Raw genomic sequence first — 16797 nt, 5'->3', positions numbered from 1 at the left:
GTCGTTTATTGCGAGTTCGAACCGGGACCTCCGCGCACTCGTTGCCGGTGACGCTGAGAGGTCCCGAGCAGAGTTAAGTGCAGGGTTTTTATAAGCAGGGACAAGTAAGTTTTTGGGTGAGGTACAAACAAGTTAAAAAATCATACCTGGTGTTGGTTGATTGGTGTTGGGAGACTGCGCGCGCAGCAAGCATTCGAACAGAAGCAAAAGTAGCTAGTTAGCCCGCACGTTGAGCAAGTACTTTTACAGAAGCAGAAGTAGCTGGTTGATAACACTTTCCGGCGTAAACAAGTTTCAGGTGGAGTGAGGTTTGTCCAGGTCTTTCAACCTCTCAGCCTTTGTGGCTCAGGAGTGCAAGCCTTGATCCCTGTTTGGGTCTTACAAGGCCACAGTCAGCTGGCCGGGAGCTTGCCTCACAGACACTTGACAATATGGCTTTTTGCTTCTTCAGGGTCAACTGGAAGGATCTTTTTGACTTCAGAATGCTGCAGTCACTCTTTAGAATTTTTCACTTTACGGGGTGCCTGGGTGGCTCAGTGGGTTAAAGCCTCTGCCTTCGGTTCAGGTCATGATCCCAGGATCCTGGGATCAAGCCCTGCCTCAGGCTCTCTGCTCAGCGGGGAGCCTGCTTCCTCCTCTCCCCCTGCTTGCCTCTTTGCCTACTTGTGATCTCTGTCTGTCAAACAAATAAAATCTTAAAAAAAAAAAAAAAAAAAAAAAGAATTTTTCACTTTACTAAGTCAGACCTGCCCAGGGCAATTTACCTTTTGACAAAATCAAAACTACCTAATCTGGGACTTTAATTAGATCTATAAAACCCCTTCACCTTTTCTACAAAATTTAACTGAACAAAACCTCAACATGGGAGTGGCTTCCCATCCCCTTGGCCGCGTTGTGTTGATTAGTGGTCTCTGGTTCCACCAGCACTCAAGGGGAGGGAGTCGTGCAAAGGCACGAGTCATCGGAGGTCCCCTTAGGGTGTGCCCAGCACCTATCCCCCTCAGCTTTCTTCTGTGTTTAACTGGAGGACAGATGTGCACATTGGCAGCTTTCCATCTCAGCTACCAGCTGCAGTGTTCCCCTTCTCTGCCTCAAGGTATATTCTCCAGTGTCCCAGGGCATGTAGGTCAGTGGGCAACACCGTATAGAATGTTCTTTGGAGCTGCCTGCAACTGATAAGGGACAGGAGTCAGAGGACAAATACCCCAGGTTCCTCTTTTCTAGATGACAAAGTACTGAGGTGAGCTCTTCACTGTGATTCCTTAGAAGGTCCCCAGCACAACAGAGATCTGGTTTTGCCCTCATTTCTCACACAAGTTTTGTCTCACTTTCCCATCTGTCTGGTCTCCCAAGTAAATGATGTGCGTCAAAGGTCTCCTCTCAGATTCTGCTCTTGGGGAAGCCCTGACCAAAACATGTGGTTTGGTGGCATGTTTATTGTGTTACGTTCTCTTGCCTTGCACAGAAGTCCGCGGACGTAAGTGCTATTTCAAGACATTTTGCAGTTCAATGAGGAATTCAACCTGAGCTCTCTTAGGGTCTGTTTTTGTTAGTGTTTCCAAATATCTGTTTTCTGTTTCCACATTATGGAACTGGGTATTTGGCAGTTAGGTTTATCTTAGCTTTTTATTGTTACTGTTATATTATCCATATCCTCTGTAATTATTTTTGTTCGTTTAATATGTCTTGAACTGAGGGAGGTAAATTAAATTCTTTTACTTAAATATGTTTTTTCTTTTCATTCCTAGTAGGTTTGGCTTTATGATTTTTTAAAAAGATTTTACTGATTTATTTGAGAGAGAGAGAGAGTGTGTGTGTGAGAGAGAGCACCAACGGGGACCCGTGAGGGGAAAGGGCAGAGGAGGAGAGGCCGACTCCGGGATGAGCCGGGAGCCTGACCAGGGACTTGATTCCAGCACCCAGGGATCATGACCTGAGCTGAAAGGCAGATGGTTAACGGAGTCACCCAGGCGGCCCAGCTTTATGATTTTAATGCTCTTTTTGATGCATAGTTATTAATTACTGGAAGAGCTTACTGTGGAGTTATTCTTCGTAAATATGAAGCGGCCTTCTTTGTCTTGTTCAATATTTTTTTTGTCTTCGAGTCAGACTTGCTTGATTTGGAAATTATTTTGTATATATTGCTTAATAACAGTTGCTCATTTTTAATTTTCAACCTTACGTTCCTTCTTTTTTTTTTTTTTTAAGATTTTATTTATTTATTTGACAGACAGAGATCACAAGTAGGCAGAGAAGCAGGCAGAGAGAGAGGGGGAAGCAGGCTCCCTGCTGAGCAGAGAGCCCAATGTGGAGCTCTATCCCAGGACGCTGGGATCATGACCTGAGCCGAAAGCAGAGGCTTAACCCACTGAGCCACCCAGGCCCCTTGCTTTTTTTTTTTTTTTTTTTTAAAGAGAGAGAAAGCATGTGTGCATCCTAGTGGTGGGTGTGGGGAGGGGCGGAGAGGCTCCTAAGCAGGCTCTGCACCCAACATGGAACCCCACGGAGGGCTCCATCCCACAATGCTGAGATCATGACTTGAGCTGAAATCTAAAGTGAGAGGCTTAATTGACTGAGCCACCCAGGCACCCTTATTTTCATTTATTTTTAATCACTCTGTTTTAGGTCTGACCCTTGTATACAGTGGAGTATATAATTGAATTTTGCTCTTTGCTGTGATCTGAGAGTCTTTTTCTTGAGAGGGACTGTTTATTTATATTTATTTATATGATTTGCATATTTGGTTTTATTTATTGTATTATATCTATTTTTATTTCTGCTGTTTCTTTTGTTTAATTGGGGCATTCTTTTGTTTACTTGAAATCAAAATATTTTTCCCTTCAAAAACTGCTTTCTCAAATACAAATCTGGATAACTTACCCCATCTCTCTTATATTTTAACTACAGAATATTTACCACTTAAAGCTATGTCGTACATAAGTTATGAAGGAGCAAACATTCATATACACTCTCATAAACATACAGATGTCACCAATGTGGTTAGAGCAGATTTTACAGAAGATCTTTGTTTTTACCTAATTCATTTGACTTAATTTAATTTCAAACTTCCTTCTTCAGTTTTACAGAAAGTTTTACAGACCACAACACACAATGAAACTTGTTGCAAGTGAACAATATTTTGGGATACAAGGGAGATCTCTACAGGTTTCTCTGTAGCCCTAACTTAAGGGTTAGGCAGCCTAAACAATTTCTCTCATTAACTGAAAGCTTTGGTTCAGGCATGTCCGAAGACCTCAAACTGATCGTTGATCCATGCCAAGCAGTGGACATTTTGGTGGAGAGAAAGCTCAGGGGCACATTTAGAGCATAACTGATACATTCTAGGGACCTGGCAGCCAAGGAGGTTAAGATGGGGTAGTAGGTAATGGGGGTTTTCAGGGCACACATGCAGAGAAGAGGAAGAGCGACAGAAGGAGAGAGACAGGGAACTCCTTGGGGGAGTTTTTTCTCCTTTTAAACCTTTTCTTGCTTTTAACACTTTTTGCATGTGTTTATGAGGGTATCATGTGATCATTCAAATCCATTTCTCTATTGCTCTTCAATGGCTTGTTTCTAGAACCTAACTTTACATTATATATTTAATTCAGTATTTCTTTAGAGAGTAGCTTTTGATGCCTGTGACGACAGGGATCACAGGTTGTGACGTCATCCTGCCTTTCATTTCCCCTAGCACCCCACTAATACTGGATTGTGCTCTCATCACCCGTATCTGCCGATTGGCTATTGGCAGTTTCACTTTGGGTTCCCGCCCACCGGAAGCAGAGGCTCTGCCTTCCGGCGAATCTGCGGACGGTCAATTGGAGCCTAACGCTGCCTAACGTTACGTCCGCTACGTCAGAACGCCTGCGTCATTCGCCTGACGCCATCTCATCCGGAAGGCGTCCTCCGGCGACCTCCCGAGAGGCGGGGTGAGTGCACTCCAATGAGATATTTTCAGCGAGACCACAGGCCTGTGACTTTAATTTATTACAGTCTGTTGTTTTTGAGTGTTCTGTTTTATTATTGCTGTTGGCGTTCTCTTAGTGTGCCTGACTTACACGTCAGAGTTCATCACAGGTGTGAATGGGGGCGGGGGAAGCCCCCGTCTCTGCTGGGCTGGGTGGTCACTGCGGTTTCAGGCGTCCGCTGGACGGTGTTGAACGTATTCCCACGGGTGAGCGGGCACTGCTGCGTTATTTTTCTTAGTTCTTCCGAAAGTTACCTATATAACTTAAATAAGATCATTAAACCTTTCTTAAAAATTAAAAAAGAAAGATTTTATGTATTTATTTGAGAGAGAGAGAGGGAGAGAGCGCGAGCACAAGCAGGGGGAGCAGCGGAGGGAGAAGCAGGCTCCAGCCTGAGCAGGGGGCCCAATGGGGGGCTCCATCCCAGGACCCTGGGATCATGACCCCAACTGAGGGCTGATGCTTAACGGAGTTCCCCAGGCGGCCTTAAAACTTTTGATTGTAATTCCAGTTAGTGCATGTAGGGTGTTACCTAACTTTCAGGAGTAGAATATAGTGTTTCAGCACTTTTTGTGCATGCGCATCGAAACCTCTTAAACTTACTCATTTTTATCAGCTGTAGCTGGTGGAGCCCAGACTGCTCTGTGCCAGTATTTGGCATTCATTAAACAAACGCTGACTTGTATTTCTCCTTTCCAGCGACCATTCACACTCGCGGCCTTGCGTGGTTCTTTCCTCGATTAGAATACCACATGGTATTTTTCTTTCCCGTCCAATTTATTTGTTACAGATTGTTTTCCTGATTTGTTATTATTAATTATTAATTTTTGGTCATGCTTGCTATCCAGAAGTCTCAGTATTTTTGTCGCGCAGTCATATTTATTAATTTCTTCCAAAGTTTCTTCTTTTAATTTTGTGCTTATTTGCCCCACAGCTTGAGAGCAGATGAATAATACTCTGATATTTTTTCTGTTGTTTGAAGGTTTCCATATGACTCTACCACTTGCAGAATTTCTTTAAGGTTACTCTTTGCTTTTAGAACTCCAGATATTCTACTGTTCTGTTATTTGAAAAATTATTCCTTGGTGGTAGCTCTGATGGGCGTGTGGAGTGATCTATCTTTGAAATTCATGTTATATTTCCCAAAATATCTGTGACTAAGTAATTCAATTTCTGCACTAGCAAAAAAGAAAGAACCACGTGGTTAGGATAAAACTATGTGACAAATTTTATAGAACATCAGACTAGCTTCATCTAGTGAAATTTTAACGTCTCTTGGTGAAAACCTAAAACACAGATTATATTGGACGTTCACCCCAAAATGATTTTCAACATTTACTGTAAAGAGAGAATGAAAATAAACCAGAGCCCAAATTAACTCAACAACCTTCTCAGATGGTTTTAAGCTAATTAAATATTTTTCTTGAAAAGTGAACTAAAGCTAAGAAGGTAGTTAATAATTATATTCCTAGGTCTTCTTACTATGCTTTAATCAGCATTTGGTTTTAATGATAAGAGATGGGACTCAAATGACTCTTTTTTGAACCAAATATATTTTAACCAAAAGAGTGTTCCATTTAGTGTTGCTACTCATTATCACAAAATGGTCATAGTTTAAAATATCTCTCTGGGGCACCTGAGTGGCTCAGTGGGTTAAAGCCTCGAGCCCCACACCGGACTCTCTGCTCAGCAGGAAGCCTGCCTCCCTCTCTCTCTGCCTGTCTCTCTGCCTACTTGTGATCTCTGTCAAGTAAATAAATAAAATCTTCTAAAAAATCTCTGAAAATTTTCTTGTTAAACTGCCTTAAGAGCTTGCAATACATTCATTTTGCTGCCCTCAGGATACTTGAGGGAAGATATACATTCTGGCAATAGTTTAGAGAAATTTGGACTAAAGTTTGGGGAATGTGTTCGGGGCATCTGCCCGATTAATAAGAAATGAGACTATAGGGGTGTCTGGATGGCTCACTGGGTTGGGCCTCTGACTGGATCTCAGCTCAGGTCACAGTCTCAGGGTGGTGAGTTTAAGCCAATTGTTGGGCTCCACATTGGGGGTGGGGCCTGCTTTAAAAAAAAATGAGACTGTGTCATTTTGTCACTTAAAATATTGTGGTCAGCTTCAAGTAACATAAAAATCCACTTATCGAGACTAAAGGAAACGGATTCCTTTTTTTCTGACATATTAAGAAGTTTGGGGTGTGGGTATGGCTTTCAGCTGCTCCATGATGTCAGGGCTGGTATTGGCTGCAATGCTTTTGTTGATCTTTCCTTCAGGGACTGCTGCCCCAGGGTCACAGGATGGCTGGGGTATCTTCAGGCGTCACTCGTATGTTTGAGGCGGGAAGAAAGCACAAGAGCAGGGAGCTAAGACAGCGTGTTCCTCTTTTAACAAGAAAACGGATGATTGCCCTAGTGTTGCTGGTCAGAACAATGTCACCCTGCCATCCCATCGATGCAGGAATGCTGGGAAAGCAGGGGATAGGCTTGTCACAGCTGAATCAGACCGGTCGTGATCCATTACAGCCTGGATAGGACCACCTTACCTTCCATAACAAAGTAGGGTTTCTGGTGACTGGAATGAAATGTGAATGGGGCAGGCCACTAGCTGTGTCTGCTATAAATATGAATGGTGGTAGGTTGGCTATGCAGATAGTTCTGAAAAAGAATTGCAAAGTAAACAGGGGGAACCTCTTTAGAATATTCGAAGAATACATTGATTTGGTCATATGTACTTGGGCACTTTGTTAAAAAATAATAGTTGTGACTTTGTTCACACTTTCCAGGTTTTAGCTAGTATTTTGGTCATCTTTCTTACTAAATTGCATTTTTCCTTAAGATAAAGATGATATTTGCTTGCTCTTTTTTTTGGCCACTTTGTATTTAGAATTCCATGTGGAATTCTTTGTGGACACTAAACCCGTGCCTGTTTCGTGATTAAATGGCAATCAATTGAATTTCCTGTTTATGAAGTCCCTCCAGGACACAACATACTATGCGTGGGGTCTTACACATTCGCGGACACCTACTCATGTGGCATGATTGCTAGGGTAATCATCCCCAATTCTAGGATGTGCCAGGATGTTCTTAGCAATAGGGTTTGGCTAAAAGGGTCTCTGGCCCGGGGCAGGGTGGAGGGGCATTGGTGGTGGGGGAAGGGTCTCTGGGTCAGTCACAGAACTTTGCAGTTACAGAAATCTCAGCGATGCTCAAAGGCTAACTTCATTCGTGTTTTTGAATGCAAAACATAGTGTTTAGAGCCCTTCCACTTTATTGGAATAAGTTGATATTCATCCTGTCTTTGACATATGTTTGCATGGTGTTGTGCTTCTGAGTGGGGGTAACCCAGGGATGGAAGCAGAGATGTGTACAAACGTGTATATGCTTATAGCCAGAAAAGTGATGTTCAAGGCTGGGGAGCATGACTGTGTGTGGGAGAAGTTCTTGAGTTTGGTTAATTACTGAGGAAAAAAGCTAGGTGACTAGACAGTAGACACGGGAGCATGACGTACTTGTGCCAGAGACCCTCCCTTGGCAACAGTGAAGGTTCGGAGAACAAAAGGAATGGAAGGATCCCATGCTATAAACATTCAGAGAGAAGGTGACCAACCCAGGATTCTTTTCTTGCAAAGCAAAGGATAAATAACAGCCTACTTAACAAAAAGGCGAATCCACTGACTCATAGTTGGTAAGGCCAGGGTTCAGCTGGATGCAGGAGTGCCAGCGTTGCTAGCAGAAGCAGAATCTCTTCGTCTCCTATGTGGCTCTGTCTTCCTGGCTGTATTGGTTGTCATTTTGTGGGCACCAGAGAGCTGTCTTAGATCCTCTTATCACAGGGAGGAGAAGAAAGGGCTCTGTGTCTCAGGGACAGATAGTCTACTCTGTCTCTGCTCTGGGTCGTCTCAGCATGTTCATGACTACATGCTCCTGCCCTGCGCATAGACCAGCGGGTCTCAGAGTGTGGTCCTTGGACCATCAGAATCAGTATCACCTGGGAACGTGGACAAAAGAGATGCTTGGGCCGCACCCCACACCTACAAAATGGGAAGATTGAGGGATGAGACCCTGTGTGTGATTTCACAAACCCTCTGGGAATTTCTGGTGCGGATTAAAGTTGGAGGACTATTGGCTTCGGGAAACTTACTCCTTACTGGAGAAGAGGCCTCGTTTGAGGGAGAATATATTTTCACAGCAATAAGGGCAGTTTAGCCAAAGGTCAAGTTAGATGAACTTCTAGAATCTATTAAATGCCAGAAAAAGAGAAGAAAAATAACTGTAAGAGATTGCTGTGTGCTGTCTGAACATGACTATTTTGACCCTGAAAAAATGCAAATGCATTTTTGTTCCCTTAGCACACACTCTGCAGTCCAGTAATAATGCATTGTAAACAGACCATATTAAAACAAACAGTTCTCTCTCAATCTTTTTTTTTTTTTTCAATATTTTCTCTAAATAGTTATTTGGTAATACACATTTTTCTGTTTTGTAGAGTCCCTAAATAGCAGAGGTCTCCGTTCGGAGGAGCCAACTCATGCCTCCTAGTGCCAGAACGTTCATGGAGTTTTTGTTTTACTAAATAAAGAGCTGGAGCTAAAGGCAGCCCTGTGGTGGTACTGGGCCCTCGACCCAGTAGGAAAAATAAGGAACTAACAGTTCCCTTCCCTTTCTCAAACCGGAGCTGGTCATGGACCAAACGGCACCAAGGGGGAGTCACATTCTCTGGTTTTCTGCCTTTTCTTGGGGCCATTTATCTTCACAATATCCTTATTGACGCATTTGGTCACAATATTGGACCCACACTTTTAAAATGGGGTGATGTTGCATTGGTTCTCACTGCAGACCCCAGTAAAATCCTCTGACATCAAATGCTTGTCAGTGTAACACTTGCCTGGAAGGCTTAACACTGGACAAAGGGCCAGGGGTCATCTTTGACACTAACAACTTTCTGATGCTGATGGTGTTGCTTGGAGTCAGAGTTCTGTCGGCGGCTGCTGTGATTTGTGCTTCAGATTCATCCTTACAGAAGCCTCCTGTCCCTGTTCACCTCTCAGCTTTCTTTGTCTTGGAATAGGGGCCGCAGGCTCTCTTAAGGCCCCATGGCTTTTGCTTTCTCCGGCTTGTGGACTCATGGTCTTGGAGACAGAAGGGACTTTGGCAATGGATCATCTATTTATTGGTTTCCTCTAAGGCAGGCTGTGCTTAAATGCCACGGAGGGTCCCAGTCGTGGAGAGGGAGCCTTCCCTCCTGCATGGTTTCTCGGGCCCATGTTACCGACCCTTGCCTCAGAGCGCCTCTGAGGGGACATTCTCTGCTGCTGGAATTCTCCCAACTCTTCCACTCCTGCCAGCCAGAAGCAGTACTCCGCAGGACTTAGTCCAGAGTTTAGCACGCGGGCTCAGGAGACAGACTATAGATCTCTGCCAGGTTGTGCGTTGGCTGCACTCCTTGAGCAGGTAACTTAACCTCTCTGGTCCCCCTTGTAAAATGAGGATTATAATAACACAAGGGTTGGTGGTGAGTGTAAAAAAGAATGAATAGATATAAGCTGCTTAGCCTCATGCCTGGTGCGTGCTGAGCCCTCAGTATAAGCATTAGTTCTTGTCTGGACTTCTCAGTGCGCTTGCCTCGCTCTGCCTCACATCCTGAGTTAGAAATATGAGTCACACTCCCTTGCTGGATGGAAAGGGTCATCTCAAGGGCAGGGGCTATATCTCCTCATCCTTTAGGATCATCCTTTAGTAGCTAAACCTCACTGTGGTATCTTGAGCTTTAAGAGTTGCTCAACAAATGTGTTTTGAGTTAAATTGAAGCCCCTTGTCCCTACCCTGAGCATATTTGGTGAATTCCAGAAAAAACAGGCCTCCCTGCTCCTTTCTTTCACGTAAAAGTGAAGTTCTCCAACTTAATCTGTGGATAGATCCCTGCCAGGATTCTGATTCTCTAGATTCCTTTTGCAAAAGCATTCTCACCACCAAAGCTGCCGGCTGCTCCATGTCTTCTCCCCTTCCCTCTGGTCTTCTTTGGGTTGCCCAGCCAAGGCTGCATGTATGAATCCCACCCCAATAAAAAATGAAAGGCCAACCAGTCATCTGATAAGGTGCCCCCCCCCCCATCCCTGCCCATTATCCTCGGGGCTGCTGACTCTTTCATCTAAAGGTGGCTTGTCAGGCCCTCAAGGAAACAGTGCCAGGTTGGATGAAAGTTCTTCATGTCCTGCTGTGTAAGCCGTACGGTCACCTTCTTCTGTCTCTTTTTATGACCCTCTGACCCCATCCATGCTTTGGAACTCACTTTCTCATACAGGAGTCAAAGAACAAGTGGGAGAATGAGGAAAGTACCTGACTGCTCCCTGCTGCCCAAGATGTCTCAGCTCCTGTGTGATTGTGGCCCAGGTCCCTGGCAGTGATCTTGTGGGGGTGGGGGTGGGTGGTTGGTGACCAGGGACCTGACTGCCTGGGCAGGAGAGCAGGAATACTTTAGAGACAGAGCAGTGTACTGGGAGAAGGTAAATAGCTCAGACATCCAAACATCCTGATAGCCTCAAGGTGACCGCTTTGATGTGTAAATGCTCACCGCTTTCCCTGCTGTGGGTCTGAGGAACAGCAGAATAGGCCTGAGCGGTGGGAGGTGCTTTAGGTTCCCCGGGGGCTGCTCTCACAAGAGCCACCAGCTAGGGGGAGGGGGTGTTTAAGACAACAACAGTTCCTTTTCTCACAATTCGTGAGGCCAGAACTCCAGAGCTATGAAGTCAGCAGGGCTGTGCTTTCTCTGCGGCTCCAGGGGGAGAATCTTTTCCCTTCTTTGTCTTAGTGTCTGGTGTCGCCTGCAGTCCTTGGCATTCCTTGGCTTGTAGACACATCCCTTCTGTCTCTGTCTTTGCGTCGTCTCCCTGTGTCTTCACAAAGTCTGCTTATAAGGACTCCAGTCACATTGGATCAGGGCCCACCGTCCTTCAGCATGACGGCATCTTAACTAATGACATCTGCAACAACGCTGTTTGCAAATAGTGCCACATTCTGAAATGTCGAGGGTTAGGACTTCCCCACATCTCTTTTTGGGGAAACATAATTCAACCCATTACACAAGGGGAGATGTTTTGATATAGCTGCATGATAGGTATTTCCATATTTGTTTGGACTGGACTTTTAATATCTAAAAACGAGACTGAGTGGGCTATTCAAGGGGAAGGAAGTGAGATACAGAGCAGGTTTACAGATATCGATGGAGAAGGCCTTAGGTTACTGCAGCCACACCGATTCCAGTCCCCGTCACAAACTGGATCCATCCATACCCAAGCTTCTGCTTTCAAAGATAAGGAAACCAGGGCCCCCACAAGCATAGAACCTTCCCATAGCCGGTTTGAAAATCCTCTCTCTGTCATGATCTGTCGATCACTCTGTTCTCATCTTCATACATGGAGAGAAACCCAGCTTTCCAGGTCTCCATTTTTAGGAGGAGCAGGTTTCCAGTCAGAGGTCAAGACTGGTGCAGAAGGCAACAACTCATTTGAAACTAAAATCTCTTGGAATTGAGAGGTCCAACAGTAGAGCAAAGTAGAGTCAGATGTGCTTGGGTGAAGGGTTTCAGTAGTTCCCCCGGAGCCAGTCTTTCTCTGTGACTCTGCTTTCCCCACCCAACCTCACTGGCTTCATTTTTTATCACTGCTACCATTTCTTCCCCAAAGGACTAAACTATCGTCCTGACTTCTGCCACCATTGATTGGTTTTGAAGTTTTATACTAAAATTGGAAGGACACAGAGAAGATTAGCATGGCTCCTGCACAAGGGTGACACGCAAATTCGTGAAGTTTATGTAAATGAAATCATGCCATATATATTTAATGTCTACTTCCTTTGCCTACATTATATTGGTAGGAACCGTCTGTTTTGTTACGCGTGTTTGCAGTTCATTTGTTTTCAGTGCTGTTTGTCTGCTATGAATGTATCACAACTCATAGCCCATCTGTCTCTTTTGCAATAGATGAAAATTTCAGTTTTTAACTGCGACTGCCAGAAACTTCTATATATTTTTTTTGAGTGGGCATGTAAACACATGTATCCTAGGAGGAGAATTGCTCGGTAAGAGGATTTGCATGTTCTCAGTGTTGGGAGATAATGCAAAACAGTGTTCCTACATGATTTGCGTGAATTTATCACCCCAGTGATAGACGGGACTTTGTTCCAGTGTCAGTTTTTTAAATGTCAGTACTCTAGAGTTGTATTGTGATTACTTACCATGAAGTAATTTGATTTTCCCTGAAGATGGGTGAATGGCCCTTTTCTGTATTTATTGGCCATTTAAGTACCCTACATTGTAAAGAAACTGTTTAAGTCTTATTTATTTATTTATTTGAGAGGGGGGTTGCACAAGCAGAGGGAGAGGTAGAGAATCCCAAGCTGAGTGCATGGAGTCTCAGGACCCATGAGATGACAGCCTGAGCCAAAATCAAGAGTCAGACACTTAACTGCCTGAGCTGCCGAGGCTCCCCACCTGTTTAAATCTTTTGGCCATTTTTGGAGGTCATTTATGTTTTTCTTATTGATTTGAAGGTTTTTAAAAATTATATATTCTGGTAAATCTTTTATCGGGTGTATGCATACAAATATTTTCTCTTCCTCTCCACATACCTTTTTACTTTCTTATAGTATTTAACAGTGAATGGAAATTCTTAATTTTAATGTAATCCAGTGTATTATTGTTTTCTTTTGGAATTCATGTTTTAACATCTGGTTTAAGTCATCTAAAGCACTTATGATCCATCTCAAATATATTTTTATGCTTCATATGACATAGAGGTTGATGATGCTTTTTTTTTTTCATACTGATATGTTGACCCATACTGAGGTGTCGACTCAACACCTGTTCAGTGAGAAGATCAGCCTTTCTTCACTGTTGTGAAGTGATACTTTTGTTAAAAATCCTGTTTCTTTCTCTCTCTGATGTGTATGTCTCTTTCTGTGTGTGTGTGTGAGTGTGTGTGTGTAATGCATGCATCTGTATTTCTTCCATTCCATTGTATCATCTATCTTTGTGCCAGAACCATACTGTTTGACTTACTGTAGCTTTATGGTGCACATTGACATCTGATGGTGTAAATCCTCCAACCCTGTTCTTTTTCCTCAAGACTGTTCTGACCTTTAACATCAGAATCACCTTGTTCATTACATGCACTCACACACACCTGCTGATATATTGCATACTGAATCTTTAGCTCTGTCTGGATAGAATATACATATTCAGTATATAATATTAAACATTTAAGTTTATGAATATAGTATATCTCTCTGTTTTACTACTTAGACTGTCTAGAATTTCTCTCAATGATATTTTGTAATTTTCTGAGTTGTTTTTTACATTTTCTATTTGGTTTATTTTTAGGTGTTTGATATTTTTTTGGTGCTGTTATGTTACCGTACTGTTTAGTTTTTCTCATTTTCATTGCTGATGAATAGAAACACAGTGTGCTTTTGTATATTGAATTTGTGTCTAGGTATGTTTACTATTTTTAATGGCATGTCTGCAGGTTCTTTTGGATCTCTTATACACACAGTCCTGCTGTCTGCAAATAATATTTCTTTTTGTTTTCGTATGCTGGCTAGGATCTTTCAGTAGATATTTCAATGTTCAGTAGAAATGGTGAGAGGGGACATCATTGTTTTGTTCCTAATATGGAGAGAAAACCTTTAAGTATTCTGTCATTAAGTATTATGTTTGGTGTAGATTCTCTTGTAGACACCTTTTGGCAGACTAAGAAAATTATGTTCCATTTCCAGTTTACTGCATTTTATTATGCTTGGCTCTTGAGACTTATCACATGGTTTTTCTGTATCTTTTCAGTTGATCAAATGATTTTTGAAGATTCCATTGATTGACTTTGAAATGTTAAATTGACTCATTTGAGAGTCTGAATACGACCAGTTTTGCCGTGGTGTACTATTTTTATATTGTTGAATTTGACTTGCTACCCTTTTGTTTAGAACTTTTGCAGCTTTGCTCATGAGAGATCTTGGCCTGTGATTTCCTTACTTGTCATTTCCTTGCCAGTTTTTTTGGTAATAAGATTATACTGGCCTCATAAAATCAGTTGGGAAGTGTTCCCTTTTTTGTTCTAGTCCCTGGAAGTTTTGCTTAAAATAGTTAATTTCTTCCTTAAGTGTTCAGTGGATCTTGACAGTGAGCATCTAGGAGACTGGAGTTTTCTTTGTGGAGAGGTTTTAAATTATGTATTCAATTTCTTTAATAAATATAGGATTATTTAGATTTTCTATTTCTTCTTATGCCAGTTTGTAAATTGTATTTTTCTGGGAATTTGCCTTTGCTGAAATTTCAAATGTGTTTGCACAAAATTGTTCAAAAATATTCTCTTACCATTCTTGATTATTTGTAGGATCTGTAGTGATACACTTATTTGAGGTTCAGTATTGGAAATTTGTACCTTCTCTACTTTTGATACTTATATTTGCTGTATTGCTTCTTTGTTAGTTTTCGTCTTTTCAAAGGAACAACTTTTGGCTTTCTTGATTTTATTACATTTGTTTTCTATTTCATCAGTTTTTTTGTCCTAGACATATTTTTTTCTACCTTTCTTGAATTTAATATGCTTTCTATTCCTATGTCCTTGTTTAAAAAATTCCTTTTTATTTTTTAGTAGGCTCTGTACCCAACATGCAGCTCAAATGCATGACCTGAGATCAAGAGTTGCATGCTTTACTGACTGAGCCAACCAGGCACCCCTACCCCTATCTCTGTGTCCTTGAGATAGGTACATAAGTCACTGGTTTTCAGCCCTTTTCTCTTCTGATATGTGTTTTCAAAGCTATGATTTCTAGCAAGGACTATTCAAGCAGCTGTCTATTCCTGACATGTTGAATCCTCACTGTGTTCTACTACAGGTATATCACAATTCCCATTCCTATTTCTTCTTGATCCCTTAGTTATTCAGAAGAGTATTGCTTAATTTCCAAGCATGTAAGGTATTATCCTGCATCTTGTATATTGATTTCTAACAGAGGACATATTTTGCATGGCTTCGGGTTTTTGGGATTCACTGGAACTTTCTCTAGGGGGTAAGAGATAGCATGAGGGTTAACTTTACAAAGTTCTGTGACAACTAGGAAAGATATGCATTCTGCACTTGTTGAATTCAGTGTTTTGTATATGTCAGTCAGGTTTTTCACATTTTCTATATTTTCACTTTTTAAATCTGTTTTATCAGTTGCTTAAAGAAGTATATTTAAATTTCCCATTTTGATTGTGGACTTATTTTTCCTTTATTTTTTTGTTGTCATAGCAGCATTTTTCACTCCATTTTTAAAAATCAATTGTTAAATACACACACATTTATTTTACTCTTCCTCTTGCTTAGGGACAAAAGCATACTTCCTTGATTTATAAGTATGTGAAGAAATGGTTCTTTCAGTGCTTTGTTCACACGGTTCTTCCCCTCTTCTATGTTATTTTCATGTATTTTAACTTACACACATTTAAAATTGCACGGGCATTGTTGCTGTTGTGTTGCCTACCAGAAATTCATTTAGACTTGCCCACATACATGCCCTTTCTGTTGATCTGCATTTTAGGCTTTCCTCTGAGATTAGTTACCCTTTGTCCTGAAGAACTCCCTTCAGTATTCCTTTTAAAAGAGTCCCGTTGATGACGGTGATTTTAATATTCTTCATCTCATCTGTGGTTTTTTGGGGGAAGAATATTTTCACAGGGTGATCAGGTGGGGTGATCAGTTATTTTCTTTCAGCATTTAAAGGGTGATATTTGCTGGGAAAGGCAGTCTTGTATATACACGTTTCAGCCCCCACCAGCTGCATCACAGGAGGCCTGCAGCTTGGAATACTTCCCTACCAAGAGATAAAAAGCCTGCATGCCCCGTGCTGGGCTTGTTGCCTTGCGTGGGGCTGCTTTTTCACTCTCTGTGAGGCACATGTATTGTGTATGTGCGTATGATATCATATAAAGCTCGCCTGTACATCTCCCCTCTGCAGGAAGGGGACAGAGCTGTGGCATAAGAGGGGCGTGTGTAGGCAAAGTGTCCTCTGTCACCTGCTGGGAGAGACCTCCTGGCCATGGGGCACTGATGCCCACTACTGAAGCTGGTCTTACTGTCTCTGCTCTACGTAAGCAAAGTGTTGTTCTTTCCAGGGCCTGGCAGCGCTGTGGCCTTGGAGACTCTGCTACCAGGATGCAGAAGTGTTGGGAGGCTTCCCTGGTTTTGGTAATTGGTACCTGGTACTTTGTTCCCTTGGGATTGGTAAATGGAACAAGGTAATCTGTGCCACAGTAGTCTCTTGTCTTCTGACTTCTCCCTTTTCTGTTCAAAACTCATTTGTAAATCTTATTATTGATCCTATTCAGGAAAGGTGTTATCTTTCCCCTCTGTTGTTGGTTGTTGGCAGCTCTGCCTTGATATGCCAAGGTATGACATCCTTTGTTGTAATTTACTTGGACAGGATAGTCTTTCTTGAAATTGTGGCTTGTTGTCTTCAGTTTTCAAAATTTTCCTTTAATCACTTTTTTAAAAAAAGATTTTATTTATTTATTTGACAGATAGATCACAAGTAGGCAGAGGGGCAGGCAGAGAGAGGAAGGGAAGGAGGCTGAGCGGGGAGCCCAATGCGGGTCTTGATCCCAGGACCCTGGGATCATGACCTGAGCAGAAGGCAGAGGCTTTAACCCACTGAGCCACCCAGTCGCCCCCTTTAATCACTTTCTAAATAAAGTTGCAGATCCATTTATTTCCTCTTTTCTTCTGGGATTTTGGTTACACATGTAGACTTTTTTTTTTTTTTTTTTTTTTTTTTTATAATTTTTTATTTTTTA

At 42.3% G+C, this 16797-nt stretch overlaps 1 non-coding gene across 1 annotated transcript; it reads left to right on the top strand.

Annotated features, from left to right (window-relative positions):
* The first annotated feature begins 11683 nt into the window (after window positions 1-11683).
* LOC132004677 (U6 spliceosomal RNA) lies at window positions 11684-11787 on the top strand. Its single transcript, XR_009400621.1, has one exon. It is a non-coding gene; the product is annotated as a U6 spliceosomal RNA (small nuclear RNA).
* The last annotated feature ends 5010 nt before the right edge of the window (window positions 11788-16797 follow it).

This window comes from Mustela nigripes, chromosome 16 (genome assembly GCF_022355385.1).
Source record: "Mustela nigripes isolate SB6536 chromosome 16, MUSNIG.SB6536, whole genome shotgun sequence".
NCBI lineage: Eukaryota > Metazoa > Chordata > Mammalia > Carnivora > Mustelidae > Mustela > Mustela nigripes.
Note: the sequence above shows the minus strand (reverse complement) of the source record. Positions and strands in the feature narration are given on the sequence as shown.